At 41.0% G+C, this 23,758-nt stretch overlaps 2 protein-coding genes across 2 annotated transcripts in view; both read right to left on the reverse strand.

Moving 5' to 3' along the window:
* LOC126419730 (uncharacterized) overlaps positions 1–23,758 on the reverse strand; it is a 203,762-nt gene that overhangs the window by 126,565 nt on the left and 53,439 nt on the right. The window lies entirely within an intron of this gene.
* The window catches only part of LOC126418523 (uncharacterized), a 202,846-nt gene continuing 192,701 nt past the window's right edge, over positions 13,614–23,758 (reverse strand). Inside the window, exon 4 of the mRNA XM_050085326.1 lies at positions 13,614–13,749. The gene's annotated coding sequence lies outside the window, so the exon portion shown is untranslated. The remainder of the gene's footprint in view (positions 13,750–23,758) is intronic.

Below are 23,758 nucleotides of genomic sequence, written 5' to 3' on the forward strand. Positions count from 1 at the left end.
CTGTGGCTAGTTTGCATTGTTGTCTGCCATTGTAGCGTTGGGCAGCTGGATGTGAACAGCGCGTAGCGTTGCGCAGTTGGAGGTGAGCCGCCAGCAGTGGTGGATGTGGGGAGAGAGATGGCGGAGTTTTGAAATTTGTAAGACTGGATGTCATGAACTGCTATATACATTATGACTTTTAAACACTATTGAGGTAAATACATTGTTTGTTCTCTATCAAAATCTTTCATTTGCTAACTATGCCTATTAGTAGTTAGTGCCTTCAGTAGTTTGAATCTTTTATTTAGCTGGCAGTAGTGGCGCTCGCTGTATTGCAGTAGTTCGAATAACGAAGATTTTTGGTGAGGTAAGTGATTTGTGAAAGGTATAGGTTAATGTTAGTCAGGGCCATTCTTTTGTAGGGATTTTTGAAAGTCAGATTGCGTTGCGCTAAAAATATTTTGTGTCAGTTTAAGCACAGTCATGTATAAATTTTTCTAAGGGGAAGTTTCAACTGTACTCTGGTTCGTTAAAACGTCTGTCTAACTGCCTACGTGGCCAGCTGGATATCACCTGCTGCGGGGTGCGCTGTTGCGGCGTGCATCATAGCGTCGTGCCAGGTAGCACAGTAGGCTGCGAGGGCCTCGTGAATGTCGATGCTGTAGTGATGAGCGCTGAAACACAGCGATGCGGGACCAGTACGCTTCAAGCACGGCTTCTCTGCTGATCACATACACAATAAACGTTACCGTGGTAACTGAAATTAAACAGACCACAGTGTTGATCGCTGTAGCTGGCAGATGGCGAATATGACGGTTTGGCGGTCAGCTGGTTCGGCGTGCAACCTCGACTCCCATATACTGAGGCCGAGCTGTACAGCAATCACTGCATCAGGATCGTCTGGGGCCTCTGAAACGAGTTACGTGTAACTGTCAGCCCCCTCTATACACTGCACGTTTTTTGAAATCAGAGGACCATCTATGTCGTGTCTAGTGATGTTGCTTTTAATCAGCTGGTGAATTACTTATCTCATTGCATACGTGACCCAGTATGTACTTTATAGTGTCGTTGGCTTGCTCAGGAGATTGATACAAGAGATACCTTTAGTATTTGCTAACCAGATGAAACAGGACGTTAAATTTTGTGCTGGGAGCTGTTTAACTCACAGTGTGACAACGTCTTCCAAGATGGCCTCTTCAGAATTCGACCACTGCAGCTTGTGATACTTTCCCAGGCGCTACTGATTTCAGGTCATTTGTTGGCTTATGAAGATAACGTGCCCTAATAAAGTGTGGCGGTACCTTTGCAGACATTATTCCGTGCCTAACAGTCTCCAGGTATTGCGCATTCGCCTGTACCAACAAACGACAATAGGAACTGCAGTGTGTGAAGATAAATACAGCTCACGGTAAGATACCCTTAACGAAACATCGTAAACGAGAATTTTGTGGCTGTGTCAAGTGTGTTACACGTGAATGTGTGTTGTCCATTACCTAGAGTTTTTATGTTTATTTGCTGTGTTTGTAACTCATCGACTTTAGCCTTTCCGTTAATGTCACCGTGGTGAGTCGATATTTTTTAAGTACTAGACTCCAGGAACACAGTGTAGCCATATTCTGTGAGGCTGACATGAGCAGTCATATCGTTTAACCGTTGTTGCTATGTGAATTAAGCGTGTTATCCACTATCACTGCCGGCAGGAGTGGCTGAGCGGTTTTAGGCGCTTCAGTCTGGAACCGCGCCACCGCTACGGTCGCAGCTTCGAATCCTGCCTCGGCCGTGGATGTATGTGATGTCCTTAGGTTAGTTAGGTTTAAGCAGTTCTAAGTTCTAGGGGATTGATGACCTCAGATGTTGAGTCCCATAGTGCTCAGAGCCACTATCACTGCAGTTATTTTTTTATCTGCATATGTGGTGAGTACTGAGGCTGTCATGTGCAGGGCAACTTGTAACTTCACTTCTGTATATTTTTATAACTTTTATAATTGAACTAAGTTTACAATTATGTCCGCAGCTTTTTATAAATTACAAAATATCGTCATACAGCTGAACTCTGAAAGGCATAATCAGTCTTAAATGATGATGATGATGTTGATCGTCATACAGCAATTTATTGCATATCAGTTTGTGGAAATTGCACCAAATTGTAAAGTAGCTTCAATAGCTTCTACATAGACGCACCTGCGCGATCTTTATCTTGTCCCTCACATACCCGGATCTTTTTTAAAAAAGCATGCTTTTACAGCTGGTATAGGAGACATGTAACAATCTTTCATCAAGGTATGCTGTACCACAGTTTTGTTATTACACTGCACCTGCTATCATACTTAATTTTATCTCTGTATAATATTATATTGTTTCCATGCTTACTGAAACTGGTAATCGACAGTAAAGGTCGTTTACAAGCGATATTAGTTAAGAAGTTCGCGTCTCTCAAGAAATTATTATAGATCGCCCATTACCATTCAAGATCACTAAACTAATGGGGCAGATTTTCCTAGAAGATGTCATTACATGGTGAAATTTGTTACAGTTTTGCTGTTATGTCAATTTGTGGAGAATTTGTTATAATTTTGCTGTTATAATGTGAATTTGTCCGCCCCTCGTGGTCTCGCGGTAGCGTTCTCGCTTCCCGAGCACGGGGTCCCGGGTTCGATTCCCGGCGGGGTCAAGAATTTTTCCTGCCTCGAGATGACTGGGTGTTATTGTGTCGTCTTCATCATTATCTTTCATTCCCATTACGGTCGGAGGAAGGCAATGGCAAAACCACCTCCACTAGGACCTTGCCTAGTAAGGCGGCGCGGTTCTCCCGAGTCGCTCCCCTACGCTCTGTAAAAGAAGTATGGGACTCTATCATCATCATCATCATCATCATCAATGTGAATTTGTTACAATTCTGGTGTAATGTTGTTATATATTGTGCTGTTTGTTACAATTTTCACTAATGTGGTGATGTATGGATGCTAAAGAGTCATGTAGTCTCTATTGTGTGATGGTGTAAGCTAGGAATATAAGCGAAACACGAAAAAGCATTTTGTATTGCTGGGTGAACTAAATACCTTACCTTGGGGGTCACTATAACGTTTGGCTGACTTTGATAACGGTTTTATCTTAACTACGTTTTTGACAATTTTAGACAAAGGAATAACAGTGTTTACTTTCCTACAAAGATCAAACCGTGCTCATCAATATGTGCAGTTTCAGCTGTAAGTTAGAACAGCAGTAGTGCTCATGGGTGTTTAGTAATATTGGAGAACAAATCTTTGTGTAAGTTGATAAATTTAATAAATGTAATCTTCAAACCGATAATTCTTTCAATAGTGCGAATAAACACTAGTATGCTGATAAGTAATACAGACAATTTAGAAGTGTTAATATTTAATTAGAGGGTCTATTGCGCCTTGCAAGGCTATTTACAATAATCAAACTTCGGCTGTCGCCAGTGTACATTAATCTGTAAGTGTAATCAGCCAATATGCAAACCATGTATGTTTTCTATGTTACAGAACAACCAAGTTATGACAGTAGAACCATGCACGTTTTGTGCTCGAAATCTCACTATTTTGAGAAACAATTTTATTTTCGTGCAAAGATCACATTTTCATTTGTTATTAGAGATATTTATTTATGTATTATGGCAAGCTACCAGTGTGTAAGTTTTTCTACTCGATATCTTTCCTTATTTTGATAAATAATTTTATTTTCGAGTAACGATTAAATGTTTGTTTGCAACCAGAGATCTGTGGTGCAAAGGAATATCAAGTGTGAAAACTTGTTCCACTATTGTCTTTGGCCATTCAGTATTCTATACATTACAGGAGTGTTACAACGGAATAGAGATCTCATCAAAATGCCTTCTACCTATATGTTTCTTGGTCAGGTCGTTTATCTTTGGTTATGTTGTGTGTTTACATCTTTTTCTTTTAGCATTTGAATTACGGAAATACAGTTTGTAGATGTTTTAGAAAGTCTTGATACCATAGTTCCCATTGGTAAATGTCGCAGCCTTGAGCAAAACTTAGTTTTGTACTTTATCTCTCGTGTGGCTAGAATAAATGCCAGAAAAAGTAATAATAGCCAGATAATATCATCGATTATATTTTTGCAGCATAGAACAGGAGAACTCGGTACAGGTGCTCATATTTCGTTCTTCGTGTCAACACTAACCTAGCCTTTGACAGGAATGCCAATATCCTTTATGTAGTCTGACATACACTTTAGATGTGGAGATATCATTGTAACCCTTAAATGTGTGTGTGTGTGTGTGTATGTGTGTGTGTGTGCGTGCGTGTTAGTTGATGATATATTTTTTATAAGATGCGAAAATAGCGTTGACACAAACATTGTATTGATGTTAAAGTTTAAGTCTTCTTGCAGATATGTTAGACTTTGAATTAACATTTTAACTCTCGACAAGCATCATGTGTTTTATAGAACAATATTTAATTGTACCATACATCTATATCTTCACGCATACTCCACAAGCCACGGTATGGTGTACGGCGAAGGGTACCATGTACCATTAGTACACATTTCCTTTCTTGTTTCCCTTGCAAATAAAACGAAGGAAAAACGACTGCCTATATACCTCCATATGAGTTCTAATTTGTCTTATCTTGTTTTTGTAATCCTTACACTAAATACACGTCAGTGGCAGTAGACTTGTTGCGCAGTCCACTTCAAAAGCTTGCTCGCTAAATTTTGCTTACTTTGTATCACGAAAACAACATTGTCTTCAGCATCTGTGAATCTTATTGGAGTTCATGAAGCATCTCTGTAATACTCACATGTTGATTGAACCTATCGTCAAGAAATCTAGCAGCACGCCTCTGAATTGCTTCCATGTCTTCATTCAATCCGACATGGTGGAGATTCCTAGCACTCGAGCAGTACTCAAGAATGGGACAGGGACTCGTCTGTAGATAAGCTACACCTCTCTAAAAGTGTCCCTATAAACTGGAGCTGACAGTTCGCCTTCCCTGCTACCGTCCTTACGTGCTCGTACTACTTTGCAACGTTACACCTAGATATTTAATCGACTTGTGTCAAATAGCACACTACTAATGCTGTACTCGAATATTACAGGATTGTTTTTCCTACTTATCTGCATTATCTTACATTTAAAGGAAACCCTCATTCGTCATACAAAATATAAGTTCTGTATCCTTCTATTGTCACTCCAGAGCGATACTTTTGCACATACTATGGCGTCATTTACCAAGTGTCTTATATTGCTACTCACCCCATCCATTAGATCATTTATGTACATACGGAACAAGGGTAGTCCTGTCACACTTCCGTGGGGCACTCCTGACGATACCCTTGTCTCTGATGGAAATTTTCCGTCGAGGAGAACGTATTGGGTTCTGTTACCTAAGAAGTCTTCAAGCCAGTCACATGTACCTATTTGGGAAGCTATTCTGTATGCTCGTAACTTCGTTAACAGTCTGCAGTTGGGCATCTTGACAAAAGCTCTCTGTAAATCTAAGAATGCGGAATCTTTCTGTTGCTCTTAATCCGTAGTTCGCAGGATGGATGTTTTTTAGATGTTTGGTTTGTGGGGCGCTCAGATACGCGGTCATCAGTGCCCGTTCAGACTCCCAATTGTTTCACAGTTCAATTTTTTACACAGTCCAGTCTAGCCACTGTCACGAATGACAGTGATTATAACGAAGAAATGATGAGGACAACACAAACACCGAGACCCCTCGCATAGAAAATGTCCAACCCGGCCGGGAATCGCACACTGGACCCCGTGATCCAGAGGCCGCAACGCTAGTTCGCAGGGTATCATGCGAGGAAAGGACAAGCTGAGTTTCGCATAAGTGGTGCTTTCTAACATCCGTGCCGATTTGTGGACGCAAGCTTTTTCGTCTCCAGGAAATTGATTGTATTCGAAATCAGAATATGTTCAATAAGTCTGCTGCCTACCGGTGTTAGGAATATTGCTTTGTAATTTTGCGAGTCCGTTCTTTTACCCTTTTCATACATAGGAGACACCTGCTCTTTTTACCAGTTCCTTAGGTCTTTTCATTGAGCAAAGGGAACTGTGGACATTGATATTTGCTGCTTGACCTATAAATTAGATCACGAATGTCAAGTTACACTGGTATTATCAGTATCTTTATGTATTTGATAAATAATAGGACTCTTTCAAACATGGCGCCAATTTAAGCAAAATTCAGGCAAAGCTTAAATATTTTTGACCTGAAAATACCGCAGTGTTATCAACATCTTCATTTATTTTTAACATAACGCGAACTACAGGCAGATCGTATACTTTCGCCCAAGATGTTATAATGGGTGCTAGCACATGTGAGCTACTTCAGCCATCTTATATTTTTATTTTTTCCCAATTTCTCATTATAAATACCGTGTTAGATCCTCCGTCTTGGATTTTTAAATTTCTCGCCCTCAACATCTTTCTTGGCATCAGGCATTCAAGGTAATTGATGACGTCATTGCTCCTAGCATGTAGGCAGTCCACATGCGTCCCCTTGCGTGCTAGTCGAGTGGCGCTGAATCACTTTTGGATTTCTTCTCCCTGCTATGCGTTCCACAACATTATCTGCAGGAAAGTTTCGAGAACATTTTTCCACACAAGCAGCAAATCATTTGGGGCGGACCCTTCTACCCTGCTTCATACATTAGCTGTCGTTCCTTGCGCTTTTGTTAAGGCATTTAAAAATAAATCAAGATATCTTGGGTGTGGTATTGAATTGGTTTCGTTACTAATTATCATCCATCTCATTTACAGATTTTCCACTAGGACACCTTTGGCACTGCTCATAGTTTGGCTCCGCCAACAGCTGCTCGTAGTTTGAGCTTGATACCGGCCTTGTGTATCAGCGACGCAAGCTGTCGTACACTCGGCGCCCAACACTCGGTGAACATCCAGGCAGCACTCTAGTCAACCTTCCTTATTCTGAACGTACTAGTTCCTAACAGTCGTCGTTGTGATTACACGAAATTGCCACGAGATGGACTGAGGTGATCCGAAAAACGACTCTCGATACACCCATTGAGCAGGTCTACCATTATGTACCACACCGTGAAGTGGTAGTTTTGAAACTCATCCGATCTTCAAACTTATTTTATATCCAAGCGGTGCATTTGAGGATGTGGGTTCCATGTTGTTGTTGTTTTTGTTGTTGTTGTGGTCTTCAGTCTTGAGACTGGTTTGATGCAGCTCTCCATGCCACTCTATCCTGGGCAAGCTTCTTCATCTACAGTACCTACTTCAACCTACATCCTTCAGAATATCTTTAGTGTATTCACCTCTAGGTCTCCCTCTATGACTTTTACCCTCCACGCTGCCCTCCAATGCTAAATTCGTGATCCTTTGATGCTTCAGAACATGTCCAACCAACCGATCCCTTCGTCTAGTTAAGTTGTGCCACAAACTTCTCTTCTCCCCAGTCCTACTCAATACCTCCTCATTAGTTATATGATCTACCCATCTAATCTCCAGCATTCTTCTGTAGAACCACACTTCGAAAGCTTCTATTCTCTTCTTGCCCAAACTAGTTATTGTCAAGGTTCACTTCCGTACGTGGCTACGCTCCATGCAAATACGTTTAGAAACGACTTCCTGACACTTAAATCAATACTCGATGTTAACAAATTTCTCTTCTTCAGAAACGCTTTCCTTGCCATTGCCAGTCTACATTTTATATCCTCTCTACTTCGACCATCATCAGTTACTTTGCTCCCCAAATAGCAAAACTCCATTACTACTTTAGGTGTCTCATTTCCTAATCTAATACCCGCAGCATCACCCGACATAATTCGACTACATTCCATTATCCTCGTTTTGCTTTTGATGATGTTCATCTTATACCCTCCTTTCATGACACTGTCCATTCCGTTCAACTGCTCTTCCAAGTCCTTTGCTGTCTCCGACAGAATTACAATGTCATCGGCGAACCTCAAAGTTTTTATTTCTTCCCCATGGATTTTAATACCTACTCCGATTCTTTCTTTTGTTTTGGTTTCTGTACAAATTGTAAATAGCCTTTCGATCCCTGTATTTTACCCCTGCCACTTTTAGAATTTGAAAGAGAGTATTCCAGTCAACATTGTCAAAAGCTTTCTCTAAGTCTACAAATGCTAGAAACGTAGGTATGCCTTTTCCTTAATCTTTCTTCTAAAATATGTCGTAGAGACAGTATTGCCTCACGTGTTCCAATATTAATACGAAATCCGAAATGATCTTCCCCGAGGTCGTCTTCTACCAGTTTTTCCATTCGTCTGTAAAGAATTCGCTTTACTATTTTGCAGTTGTGACTTATTATAATTCGGTAATTTTCACATCTGTCAACACCTGCTTTCTTTTGGATTGGAATTATTATATTCTTCTTGAAGTCTGAGGGTATTTCTCCTGTTCATACATCTTGCTCACTAGATGGTAGAGTTTTGTCAGGACTGGCTCTCCCAAGGCCGTCAGTAGTTCTAATGGAATGTTGTCTACTCCCGGGGCCTTGTTTCGACTCAGGTCTTTCAGTGCTCTGTCAAACTCTTCGCGCAGTATCGTATCTCCCGTTTCATCTTCATCTACATCCTCTTCCACTTCCAAAATATTGTCCTCAAGCACATTGCCCTTGTATAGGCCCTCTATATACTCGCTCCCCATTTCTGCTTTCCCTTCTTTGCTTAGAACTGGGTTTCCATCTGAGCTCTTGATATTCATACAAGTGGTTCTCTTTTCTCCAAAGGTCTCTTTAATTTTCCTGTAGGCAGTATCTGTCTTACCTCTAGTGGGTTCCATATCAAACCTTTATCTGCTAAGTCTCCTCTACAACCGCTCGGAGCCTAGAGTAGAAACTGTGAAACTCCCTAATAGATAATGTTCAAACGTCCCCAAGGACTAAACCTTGACGAGGCTCGGGGCTCAATAGTCAAAGATCCAGACGACCAATGCGGTGCAGTCTATTTCCGATATCTGGTAAGATAAACCTCTGTTAAAAAAGGAATATTTATGTTTTACAGCTGCTCTTATTCACATAACATTATCAATAGCATCTCCGTCATTGAACCGATTTTTTCTACTCCTATCACAGATTCTCATACTTTTGAAACATCACTGAAGTATGAGATGTTCGATTTCTATTATTACCCTTGCACTTTTAAGTTACAAATCACAACATTTATTTCATCTGAAAACGCTTGCTTGAGTAAGAAAATATGATTTTTTGAGGCTACGAACCTAGTGGGGGATGCCGCAGTATACGGAAAGTCCTACCCCCTGGCGTTTGGCTACAGTAGCACGTTCAACAGCGGAATGGACTTCGCTCTTTGCAGCTCTGGTGCCTGATTCTGTTTTCGAACGCCCTTCCTAAGGGCAAGTCGCGCTGAGCGAACGACATTGCGTTATTTCTGCCCAGCCCACTACCTGCAACTGCGTCTCCAGGCTGAAGAGCCACGCCGACTTTAGGCGCAAAATACGACGGTCAGTGATTTTAGCGTCAATTTGATCTTGGTAGCAGATAATTTCACTGTATTATCATTGAAAGAATAAGTAAACTCTCTGAAACTAAGTGCATTTGCGAAAAAGAGGTATTTTTATATTACGCACTCGCTCTGTGCTGATGGCAGGAGCTGATCCCAAACTCATACAACACACAGTCGCTTCTTTTTGTAAATCATTTTTTTACGGCTTGAATTTTGAGATCAGCAGAAAATATAAAAAAGTACAGTACTGAACTGCAGAGAGCAAAGCATAAGTAGAAGGTCTTCACAAAAAATAACTTGTCCTTAATGAATCAGGCGTCCCATGAGATTGTGCACGTCGGCTTCTCCTTTCCCGATTTAATTTCCTTGCAAATATTTGTTATCCATGCGTTGTCTCTGTACCCAAAAAGTGGTCTCGTGACACGGTCTTCTCATTGAAACTCAAGCATTGTAAAATGATTCAACTAAATCTGATTTACACATCTGAGCCTCTGTTTTGCTTTCTGCTGTTATTTCATTAAAAAAACAATCGTGGCCCTTCTTGAGCTGCTGATGTGTTTCAAATAAAGAAAACATAAGGTAAACATTCTCCCACGCCGTCAACCATAAGAGGCATAATTCATTCAAAACCGTAACAGTTCGTTCTATCGGTGCAAATTCAGTCATTGCGGTACTTTTTCAAAATTTCACGTCGAACACTATCTGTAATAATGAGAACAAAGTCTTCTCTCTTTAGGAGTCAAGGCGTTGGGCTGCTTATGTCTTGTGGCTTGACACACACAGGTTATCGTAAGTGCTGCTCTCGTTAATCCACGCTTCTACACTGGTACCACCGTCTTTCCGTCTCATGACATCTCGATGTAGTTTATTATATTGCTCAGTGTGTTACAAATGTATCTTGTCACCACATGAATTTGCTAGATTTTGGAATCAGATAGTGTGTCTCTTATTGTGTTATGTATTCCATGGAACAGAGTTCCGTTTGCTATGTCAATAGCTAGCAAGTTTCTTCCCGTTTCTGTCCAGCCTAAATCACTTATATCATTCTGATAACTCACATGAGTAGTCACGTTTTTGTTGTTGGAGCTACCATCTCCAGAGTTGGTTACGTCGGTGCTTGTAGCTCAGGCACTTTGTATTTGGTTGCTTCTTTGCGTTTTCACTTGGTGTAGGTACGCGCTTGCTTTCAAATACATAATGACCTGGACGGTTGCATAATATCATGTGATATTATCTTGGAAGTACATTACGATCCCCGCTTTTTTACGTTAAGTGACAATATTTTTCTACCAGTCTGTTGCTTCCGGTCACTGATTTTCTGCAATAACTCAGATTCAGTGCCTACTGAGGAGATCGACACGTTATATGTCAATGCCAAGCGATCAGAACAGTATTTCTTAGCAACGACTGAAAGATCGTGCAATGGGTATTTTAGTTTCTTACTACAAGCATTCTGTCATGCGTGTGCGTTCTTTCGTGGAGCATTAAATTACGATGTCGGTTAAACTGTTTTCCTCATAAACTACACAAATATTTGCCCCTTTAACTGTCGGGCGATACACTTAACTTTGATGGATATGCCTACTGTACGTTTTGCTTTTAATTCTTGTTTTAATCGTAGCTTTTTTCGCATTGTGAACATGTATTTTTTTTTACCTGTACTCGTCATGTTTATGATAATGTAATCCTAGCTTGGGTTGAGTAAGGAGGAGAACCTTGCTCTACAACAAAATCACAGGACATCAACGAAAACTACTCAGTCGATACGTATAGAAATCATTTATAATACAAGGCGTCAGATATGAAGCCACAGAACAGCGTGGATCTTCGGCCATTCCCGTGAGAGATACGGTCCGAAGACGCACTTCAGGGGCCAGACATGAAACAGTGCGTATGTCATCTATCTTCTTCCGTCTGAACTCTCGTCTCTGACTGTGCACTGAAACGAAATCTCTTGGCTGCTTAACTCATACTCGGAATTTTTGCCTTTCGCAGGCAAGTGCCTCACCAGATGAGCTACCCAACCGCAATTCTCGACCAGGTGGTATACGAGGTACTGGAGGAAGTAAAGCTCTAACGACGACTCGTGAACCGTTCTTGAGTAGCTCCGTAGGTAAAACACTTGCCCCCGAAAGACAAAGGCCCCGAGTTCGAGTCTCGCTCCGGCACTAAGTTTTAATGTGACGGGAACTCTTAAGATCTGATCTTGTTTATAAACGTCGTATATGGTGGTTGAACCTGTTGATATTGAGTAAGAAAAACCTTCTGTTTAACTGTAGAGAGGAGCTGAAGAAGTTCCTAAACAGTTCAGTTTGCTTTTGAAGTTAATTTCATTTCCCATTAAATGCTTCACCTAACTTGGTAGCCGGTCAAATATTTTTTATGGCTGAATGCGTCACTCGTCTCTGTGCCACACTAAGGACCTGTGATGGTTACTTCTACTTCTGGTATCGAATCTATGATTGTTACTGTAGCTTTCAAACTAATCGATCGCTGATAACAAAAATCGTAAACTAGTAAATATACTGCAAGAGAGATGGTCAGTATGCACAACTGTTTAAAGGGATTGTGTGCAACAAATACCTTCCTTCTTGACTAAGAGTTGTTATAGAACATTACTGAATGAGAACAGGAAATGAAAGTCAGTATTTTGACACTTATCTCCAAAATCTGTTGTAATCCGTAATTCGAAAGTTGCAGAACTAAGTCATTTAAGATATGTGGCATGTGACTTCCAGTTCAAAGTCTTACCAGTATAAGCACCTAAGAATTTAGAAAATTCTATTTCAATTTCTTATTTTCCCTCGTACATGATTTGTAACGTTACTCGCATGCCTTGGGAATACAGATTTGAACTATCGTGTTCCAGTTAAGTAAAATGACGACTGATTGTCAAGGAGTTGTGGGTTAAGACTTGTACGTGTTAATGACGCATTGTAATGATGTGAGACAGTACAAAAGACTGAATAAAATGTGAAAGATTCATTTAGCAGTGTGTATAAGTTTAGTCGGAAAGCTGGATTCCTTTATCCAAGCAGGAATGAACAAATAGACAACTGTACCAAGAACTAGAATGACCACTGGTGGACAGTCAATACGATATACGGGAACAATGTTCATTTATTATAATGTCGATTTTAATATAGAGATAATGTAAGTTTTTCTCTTACTTCATTTCAGACTGCGAGAAAATCTACTACAAAAAAGCCACAGTGGATTACTGTGAGGTTTGCTATATAATTTTCTTTTATTCGACATAATAGCATGAGATGGTGGTTAGACGGTTCATCTGCAGAGAATAGTTACTTTTTTAAATGGTGACGTTATTTCTATTTCCAACTTTGGACTTTTCTCCATTATGCTAATGCTGTTCACCCATTTCCACTGCAACAACAGTAAGAAAGATCTCTGAACTGGTACTTCCAACACAATAGGCTGTCTTCTTGCTACATACTTACCAATGTTTTTATTCTTTCTGTGAAATCAGACAAACAACCAAATCATATTTGCCGACATATTCGGCACTAGAGATCCCACGTTACAATTACAATATAATAAAAAAAATGTCGTTATTTCCGTTGTCCTCTTGCATCCAGAATACAGTTTTTTCGCTGGGATATTTCATGTGTGATATTGTGATATGTGGTTCCATACTGATACGACTGGTTGCTTATGCAGCTGCGCAAGTCTGTAGATTATTAAACACTGATGTAAACTAGCCATCAAAAAAACAGTTCTGCAACTAAGAGAGCGAACTTTAAACCAAACAAATCTCATTGTCAGACCCAGAAATCTTCTGAACCTAGATTGATCTCAGAAACGTTTCAAAATTGTGATCAGCAAGAAATAAAACTGGTACTCTGGCACTACATCCGAAAACAGGACTTTATCAAGTCGGTCTTCTCTTATCTGCCTTATATTTTTATGATTCTGGAAATATTTTGTTATGTCACGACAAATGAAAGTTTCGCCTGACCGCTTTACCGAAAAATAGGAGAAAACATACAGTTTGGATGGCATTTGGAATTTTATCAGACAGCGTAAGTGAACTGGCTGGGAAGCAGCAGGAAAACAGTAATCAGACAGAAACAGTAATTTCGATTAAATTTTATTCTTGGAAGAACGTGCAGTTAATACGAAGTTGTGGAGGCTAAGTGACGCACAGAAACTCCGAATGTTAGCATCGATGCTTGAGGCTGAATCTTGCAGTAATCGCAGTGTGTGAAGCCATCTTCATTACGGAAGTGGTGGAGCTGGGATCTCTTTGATCGGCTGATGATTTCGCTGGGAACATTCTGGGCATTCTTTGTCGTAGTATACCTGCACAAATGAAGAGACTGTTTTTATTTACCCCCACTAAAAACCAAATGAAAATATATAAAATGTTGTAAAAAGTGACTCATAGGATTTAAAATGTGAATATACTTTTTCTATATCTCAAATGGAAAAGCTGGTGTCATAACTAGACGAAATTTGCCTTATAAGTATACAGAAATGAATGTATCATTTGTGGGACCAAAACGTATAATGTTCACTGAAATTAAGGGTCTCTGAAGTATCGATATTGCTGTTGTAGTAGTTATTGTTGTGCTCTTCAATACAAGGACTGATTTGATGCAGCTCTCTACACAAGTCTGTCCTGTGCAAGCCTCTTCATCTCTGAAAACCCACTGCAGCCTACATCCAACTGATCCTGTCAACCAACCCCTTCTTTTATTCAAGTTGTAAGACAAATTGCTTTTTTTTCTCTATTCGATTCAGTACCTCCTAGTACGTGATACCCTCTGCCCATCCAATATTCAGCAGTCTTCTGTAACGCTATAGTTTAAAACCTTCCATTCTCTTCTTGTCTAAACTGATTACTATTCATGTTTCACTTCCGTACAAGGCTACACTACAGACAAATACCCTCAACTACTTCACTGGAGTAGCGTATTTTGTTTGGGGGCCGCGGATAAAATTCAGAAAATAATATTAAGTAAGTGAATGTCATCTCATATAACTTACGATCGCAGGCAAAGTATTGATTAAAAAGTTTGATTATTTCAAATTGTAAGTCTCACATCGCAGCATGACGACGAGGTGGTTATCCTTTCGTTATTCGTCATCTTTATTACGATACTTGAAAACTGAGTAACTCATTGCCCGTTGTTCGAATAATTTGCAGTGAATTAAGAATCTGAATTACGACAGCTAATCTTAGGGAAGCAGAAATTGGCAGTCTGAAATTGTCGTCATGTTTCTAGTTAGATGAGTCAGTGTGTTCCAAGGCTGCATGCTGCGTCCACTGCCCTTACGGTCATGGAGATGATTTTATGGTAACACTTAAGTGGAACAAATGTATGTCTCACTCACGCCTTTTCATTAGTGAGCAGAGCGCCAACAGGAGAGGCCTTTACCACCGAACTCCCCGCTTTGAAATCATGCAACCCTAAGGGCCTCGGCCCAGGACCTTACAAGTCCTAAAGAGTACCTGATGACTGCTAAGCGACTCACACCATTTCGAGGGCGTTGCTCATTTAAGCAGTATTTGCCTGAAAATACAAAGAAAGTTGGAACTAAAGGTGGTTGCGTTAGTAGAAACGGAAATTTCTTGTCGCGCACATTTCCGGTAACGGTATATGGTTTCAAATGTTCTTAAACATCTTGTTACTCACATAAAAGACTCAGGAAGAAATACTACCATTGACAGCTGGCATAGTTGTGTCCGGCATGCCAGGACCTTGATCAACTTGAAACTGATTAAAGCGAGACTGAACAAGAATAAACGCGAAATTCCTGCTGAGCTCCTGCCCAATAAATACAGAAACGTTGTATTCAAGTTTGATTTGTTTTACAAGACAATGTGTATGTGCTTTTGTTCCCATGAAGTCTCATTGTTTAGTTCTAATATAAGCAATGTTAACATATGTGAAGATACAGGTGTCTCCAAAAAAAGTGACTCTGTAACTGCACTAAGGGAAAGCTGGACGTGTGCGAACATTTGTGCAACGCGCAAAATAAGTATATGGCCCCTCGCTATCTTCTAATTTTTTAACGTCTGCTCATTAAAGTCTTATCTCCTTTACGAAATGGTCCCAATAAAAAGATAAGATAACAGGATATTTCTTTAGGAGCCTAATACTAATATATAATGGAAAAATTCTCAGGAAATTAGCAATAGCTAAATACCACATATTATTTGAGAGAATGAAGTTGTGTCTGATGGATACAGAAACAAAGGCACGAAATCAGCAATAGCATGAGGAGCATCGAAAACACGAGGAGATACGAACTGGGCCAAATATTGCAGATAATAAAGTGACGTCACACTGCCCTTGCGCAAACATTAACATTGTGTGCTACTTGTAGGCGAACTGTGTGCAAAACGCTTCCCAAAAATGTTAATCAAACTGAGGTATTTTGATGCTACAAAACTTTTATGCTATAATTCATAAACACTGTTTACGTACGGTACTAGTATTTCCTTTATTTTGCACGTTGTTGTTGTGATCTTCAGTCCTGAGACTGGTTTGATAAAGCTCCCCATGCTACTCTATCCTCTGCAAGCTGCTTCATCTCCCTGTACTTTCTGCAACCTACATCCTTCTGAATCTGCTTAGTGTATTCATCTCTTGGTCTCCTTCTAGGACTTTTACACTCCACAACTGCTAAAATTGTGATCCCTTGATGCCTCAGAACATGTCCTACCAACCGGTCCCTTCTTCTTGTCAAGTTGTGCCACAAACTCCTCTTCTCCCCAATTCTATTCAATACCTCCTCATTAGTTATGTGATCTACCCATCTAGTCTTCAGCATTCTCCTGTAGCACCACATTTCGAAAGCTTCTATTCTCTTCATGTCTAAACTATTTATCGTTCATGTTTCACTTCCGTACATGGCTACACTCCATACAGATACTTTCAGAAACGACTTCCTGACACTTAAATCTATACTCGATGTTAACAAATTTCTCTTCTTCAGAAAAGCTTTCCTTGCCACTGCCAGTCTACATTTTATATCCTCTCTACTTCGACCATCATCAGTTATTTTGCTCCCCAAATAGCAAAACTCCTTTACTACTTTAAGTGTCTCATTTGCTAATCTAATTCCCTCAGCATCACCCGACTTAATTGCATTACATTCCATTATCCTCGTTTTACTTTTGTTGATGTTCATCTTATATCCTCCTTTCAAGACACTGTCCATTCCGTTCAACTGCTCTTCCAAGTCCTTTGCTGTCTCTGACAGAAATACAATGTCATCAGCGAACGTCAAAGTTTTTATTTCTTCTCCATAGATTTCAACACCTACTCTGAATTTTTCTTTTGTTTCCTTCACTGCTTGCTCAATATACAGATTGAAAAACATCGGGGAGAGGCTACAACCCTGTCTCACTCCCTTCCAAAACACTGCTTCCCTTTCATGCCTCTCGACTCTTATAACTGACATCTGGTTTCTGCTGTACAAATTGTAAATAGCCTTTCGATCCCTGTATTTTACCCCTGCCACCTTTAGAATTTGAAAGAGAGTATTCCAGTCAACATTGTCAAAAGCTTTCTCTAAGTCTACAAATGCTAGAAACGTAGGTATGCCTTTTCCTTAATCTTTCTTCTAAGATAAGTCGTAGGGTCAGTATGGCCTCACGTGTTCCAGTATTTCTACGGAATCCAAACTGATCTTCCCCGAGGTTGGCTTCTGTATCCACCAGTACCACACATTAATGAAACAGCAACCACATTTAAGTCTGTAACAGCACAAAATTCCCAGGTTCAACAAAAAATTTTATTCCCAAAATAAAGGCCTGTCAATTGGATTACCAATTATTTACCTGGTGGTCAACATATTCATGAACAATTTACAGAACAGGATCTCCAGATACATAATAAGACCAAAAAAGTCCAACGTATATACTGGTACTGTCACATCGATGTCATAATATGCCTGACTAATGAACCATACATACATATAGAACAGCTACACAATGAAATAAGCAACTTACACCCAAAACTGCAATTCCCTTTAGAAAAAGAAACAGACAACACACTAAATTTTATAGATATCCCCATACGAATAACGAGCAACATCCATGACTTCACAATATTCTGTAAATCGATAACTATAAGCATCTAAGCATCACCATTCACAATCTGTCGAACCGCCCAGTAGCACACAAACAAGAAGCTTCAGATCATGCTCCGCAGACTGAACAGAATATCATTTATTGGAAAACAAGTTACAATGATGTGGCATCAAATGATCTAATGCTTGGTGTGTAGTAGAGGAAACTGGTTACAAGCCTCATACGATAGAGAAATTAAATCAATGCACTTGTAAACAGAAAAGGAACGAACGCAAGACAGACACAAAATCTTACACAACCCTTATCAACACAACATACAAACAATGACCAAATGCAAGATACAAAATTGCAACAATACACACACGAAATAAAATGGCACATTCTCACCTACAATAACAGAACTGTCCACAGAATAGGCAACATACTGAAGAAACACGGACTTCAGATAGAACACAGGACAGACAACACAACACAGAAAAAACTCAGAACACGGAAGACACACACAGATAAATTCAACAGATCAGGAATATATTAGCTCACATGCAACACTGCCCAATCAGATAGAACAAACATGTAATACTTTTAAACAAGACACTCAGAACACCTCAGAGCCCTAAAAAGTATCAGTACCTAGAGCACATTTACTGACGACCTAACAGTCCGTAACCAACACCCAATTACAGTAGCAACAGATTTAAAAATACTCACATCCGACCACAGTCTACACCAAAAACTGATAGTAGAAAATAAATTTCACATATAGAAGGCAACAGCAGAAGGTAAACAAGTTTGAAATGAAAACACTACACTCTGTAAAGGCACACTATTTAACACATTGAAGGAACTTTACAGAAAAGGCAACACAAACAGCTAAAGGAGCTTACACACATACATGCAGGCACGTGTGCGCTCGCGAGCACACGCACACACACGCACACATGCAGAAAGAGAGAGAAACAGTAAACAAAATTCAAATTCGGCGCCAAACTCTCTCGGGAGCAAATGAACGCCGACGGGGTTAAGAAGCACAACAACTTAGTGCTTACCGCCTTTTATGAAATGAAAAGGCTTTTGTAAAACCGAAATTACGCAGAGTACTGCCAACTGTGGTTGCACCCACGGTACGTCTGTCTGTATTGATGAGCGTTACAAACTCCTCTCAGTGAGATCTGTGGTTCATGGTGTGGCGGCATAAAAATATTATAAAAATTATCAAGATGAGTTAAAATATGTTTTCTATTTTTCCTATATATTTTCAATTTTCCTTTCACAGACTACTATTGTAAAGAAGTTAGTAATGAAACATGTCAGAGTTTATTTAGGCACATATATATTAATTAATGACTGCTTTAATATTCACTTCGCCCAAAGCGTAATGTCCCGCTCCAACTATGATGCACTATTTGGTATTGCAATAAGTCCCAGGTTAGTTCTTGTAGTCTTGGGTGGCCTTTGCTTAATGAATATTGCATACGTTTGGCATTCAATAAGAAATATGCGGAATTTGTTGTGGCACGTCGTGGAATATTCCATCCTCCACCCTTGTTGTTTCACGGAGTTCCGAGAGGTGGCGGTTCTATACAGGGTGGTCCATTGATCGTGACCGGGCCAAATATCTCACGAAGTAAGCGTCAAACGAAAAAACTGCAAAGAACTAAACTTGTCTAGCTCGAAGGGGGAAACCAGATGGCGCTATGGTTGGCCCGCTAGATGGCGCTGCCATAGGTCAAACGGATACCAACTCCGTTTTTTTTTTAAATAGGAACAATCATTTTTTTATTACATATTCGTGTTGTACGTAAAGAAATATGAATGTTTCAGTTGCACCACTTTTTTCGCTTTGTGATAGATGGCGTTGTAATAGTCACAAACATATGATCCACAATTTTACTCGAAAAGTTGGTAACAGGTACGTTTTTTAAATTAAAATGTAGAACATAGGTGCATTTGAACATTTTATTTCGGTTGTTACAATGTGATACATGTACCTTTGTGAACTTATCATTTCTGAGAGCACGTGCTGTTACAGCGTGATTACCTATAAATACCACATTAATGCAATAAATGCTCAAAATAATGTCCGTCAACCTCAATGCGTTTGGCAATACATATAACGACATTCCTCTCAACAGCGAGTAGTTCGCCTTCCGTAGTCCTCGCACATGCATTGACAATGCGATGACGCATGTTGTCAGGCGTTGTCGGTGGATCACGATAGCAAATATCCTTCAACTTTCCCCACAGAAAGAAATCCGGGGACGCCAGGTCCGGTGAACGTGCGGGCCATGGTATGGTGCTTCGACGAAATGAAATATGCTATTCAATACCGCTTCAACCGCACGCGAGCTATGTGCCGGACATTCATCATGTTGTATGTACATCGCCATTCTGTCATGCAGTGAAACATCTTGTAGAACATTATGTAGGAAATCAGCATACATATCACCATTTAGATTGCCATCGATAAAATGGGGGCGAATTATCCTTCGTCCCATAATGCCGCACCATAGATCAATCCGCCAAGGTCATTGATGTTCCACTTGTCGCATCCATCGTGCATTTTCCGTTGCCCAATAGTGCATATTATGCCGATTTACGTTACCGCCGTTGGTGAATGACGCTTCGTCGCTGAATAGAACGCGTGCGAAAAATTTGTCATCGTCCGGTCATTTCTCTTGTGCCCAGTGGCAGAACTGTACACGACGTTCGAAGTCGTCGCCATGCAATTCCTGGTGCATAGAAATATGGTTCGGGCGACAATCGATGTTGATGTAACATTGTCAACAACGAATTTTTCTTGATTCCCGATTCTCGCGCAATTTGTCCGCTATTGATGTGCGGATTAGCCGCGACAGCAGCTGAAACACCTACTTGGACATCATCATTTGTTTGAGGTCGTGGTGGACGTTTCACATGTGGTTGAACACTTCCTGTTTCGTTAAATAACGTAACTATCCGGCGAACGGTCCGGACACTTGAATGATGCCGTCCAGGATACCGAGTAGCATACATAGCACACCCCCGTTGGGCATTTTGATCACAATAGCCATACATCAACACGATATCGACCTTTTCCGCAATCCATTTTAACACGCGTAATGTGTTCTAAGCAAAGAAGGGAAAGCAGAAAGGTGGAAGGAGTATATAGAGGGTCTATACAAGGGCGATGTACTTGAGGACAATATTATGGAAATGGAAGAGGATGTAGATGAAGATGATATGGGAGATACGATACTGCGTGAAGAGTTTGACAGAGTACTGAAAGACCTGAGTCGAAACAAGGCCCCCGGAGTAGACAATATTCCATTGGAACTACTGACGGCCGTGGGAGAGCCAGTCCTGACAAAACTCTACCATCTGGTGAGCAAGATGTATGAAACAGGCGAAATACCCTCAGACTTCAAGAAGAATATAATAATTCCAATCCCAAAGAAAGCAGGTGTTGACAGATGTGAAAATTACCGAACTATCAGCTTAATAAGTCACAGCTGCAAAATACTAACACGAATTCTTTACAGACGAATGGAAAAACTAGTAGAAGCCAACCTCGGGGAAGATCAGTTTGGATTCCGTAGAAACACTGGAACACGTGAGGCAATACTGACCTTACGACTTATCTTAGAAGAAAGATTAAGGAAAGGCAAACCTACGTTTCTAGCATTTGTAGACTTAGAGAAAGCTTTTGACAATGTTGACTGGAATACTCTCTTTCAAATTCTAAAGGTGGCAGGGGTAAAATACAGGGAGCGAAAGGCTATTTACAATTTGTACAGAAACCAGATGGCAGTTATAAGAGTCGAGGGACATGAAAGGGAAGCAGTGGTTGGGAAGGGAGTAAGACAGGGTTGTAGCCTGTCCCCGATGTTGTTCAATCTATATACTGAGCAAGCAGTAAAGGAAACAAAAGAAAAATTCGGAGTAGGTATTAAAATTCATGGAGAAGAAATAAAAACTTTGAGGTTCGCCGATGACATTGTAATTCTGTCAGAGACAGCAAAGGACTTGGAAGAACAGTTGAATGGAATGGACAGTGTCTTGAAAGGAGGATATAAGATGAACATCAACAAAAGCAAAACAAGGATAATGGAATGTAGTCTAATTAAGTCGGGTGATGCTGAGGGAATTAGATTAGGAAATGAGGCACTTAAAGTAGTAAAGGAGTTTTGCTATTTGGGGAGCAAAATAACTGATGATGGTCGAAGTAGAGAGGATATAAAATGTAGGCTGGCAATGGCAAGGAAAGCGTTTCTGAAGAAGAGAAATTTGTTAATATCCAGTATTGATTTAAGTGTCAGGAAGTCATTTCTGAAAGTATTCGTATGGAGTGTAGCCATGTATGGAAGTGAAACATGGACGATAAATAGTTTGGACAAGAAGAGAATAGAAGCTTTCGAAATGTGGTGCTACAGAAGAATGCTGAAGATTAGATGGGTAGATCACATAACTAATGAGGAAGTATTGAATAGGATTGGGGAGAAGAGAAGTTTGTGGCACAACTTGACCAGAAGAAGGGATCGGTTGGTAGGACATGTTCTGAGGCATCAAGGGATCACCAATTTAGTATTGGAGGGCAGCGTGGAAGGTAAAAATCGTAGGGGGAGACCAAGAGATGAATACACTAAGCAGATTCAGAAGGATGTAGGTTGCAGTAGGTACTGGGAGATGAAAAAGCTTGCACAGGATAGAGTAGCATGGAGAGCTGCATCAAACCAGTCTCAGGACTGAAGACCACAACAACAACAATGTATCACGAAGCAAATACCGTCCGCACTGGCGGAATGTTACGTGATACCACGTAATTATACGTTTGTGAGTATTACAGTGCCATCTACCACAAAGCGAGAAAAGTGGTCCAACTAAAACGTTGATATTTCTTTACGTACTGTAATAAAAAAAGGGGGTTCCTATTTTAAAAAAAACGCAGTTAATATGCGTTTGATCTATGGCAGCGCCATCTAGCGGGTCAAGCATAGCGCCATCCGGTTTCCGCCTTCACGCTAGACGAGTTTCGTTCGTTGCAGTTTATTCGTTTGATGCTTATTTCGTGAGATATTTGGCCCGGTCACTATCACTGGACCATCCTGTATATGGCTTTGAAAATGGCGTCTGTAGCGGATGTGCGTTGCAAGCAGAGACGTGTCATTGTATTTCTTTCAGCGGAAAACAAGAGCACTCAGATATTCACAGACGCTTGCAGAGTGAACCGCTGGGTGAGGCGTACGTCGTCATCGCAAAAAATGTCGCGCAAACCAGTCCATGTGCCGTGCGCCCGCCGGCTGTACACAGCTGTGCCTCCAGCAGTGCTGGAACGTGCGGCAGTGTGTCGCGTCCAGGGAGCGGTACAGACACTCAGTGCACTGGAGACTGGAGAAGGTCCGTCCAGTCAGCTAACGTGGAGGTGGCTAACGGGAAGTCTGAAAGAGTTATAGAACGCTGACGGGTAATAATCGAGCAAAGGTAAGACTTGAATAACTGCAGTCTTTAATTGCTCATCTGAGTCACTTTGGATAATGACTTGAATGAAATTACACTAGTCCTGATTGCAAAGTCCCATGGAGGGAGGTACACGGCTACGTATGAGCGGGAGGAGAGCCAGGGCAAATACAAAAAGTCCAGGTTCCAGGCCAGACCTATACAGATGTCCCTCTTGGACCGCTGTCTGTTCTGAACTGTCCCACGAGCTACGCCACCTCCGCCGTTGTACTGTGCGGGCAGACCACACTGCTGGCGCTTCTGGACACTGTCAAGTGCGGCCTCAAGTACGACCACATCATGGTCACCGCCAACGCACTGCGGCGCTCGCGGCTCAACAAGTCAGCTCACGTGATACCTCGTGAGTGTACATAACATTTACGGCCAATTGTCCGCCCCAGTAGCTGAGTGGTCAGCGTGACGGATTGCCGTCCTCTGGGCCCGGGTTCGATTCCCGGCTGGGTCGGAGATTTTCTCCGCTCAGGGACTGGGTGTTGTGTTGTGTTCATCATCATTTCATCCCCATCCGGCGTGCAGGTCGCCCAATGTGGCGCCGAATGTAATAAGACCTGCGATATGGCGGCCGGACCTGCCCCGCGAGGGGCCTCCCGGCCATTGACGCCAAACGCTCATTTCCATTTCCACGGCCAATGCCCAAACCCACGCCCTTCCTGTGGCGTCTCCTTTGAACTCTCAGAACTTTCAAGGTAAGTTATTCGTTCTGGCTCCTGTTCGGTAGCCTTCCAGGTGTTGCATTTTTTTAAATATGCGACAATTCTCTTTCGAGGTGATCGT

This window comes from Schistocerca serialis, chromosome 9, assembly GCF_023864345.2.
Source record: "Schistocerca serialis cubense isolate TAMUIC-IGC-003099 chromosome 9, iqSchSeri2.2, whole genome shotgun sequence".
Taxonomy (NCBI): domain Eukaryota; kingdom Metazoa; phylum Arthropoda; class Insecta; order Orthoptera; family Acrididae; genus Schistocerca; species Schistocerca serialis.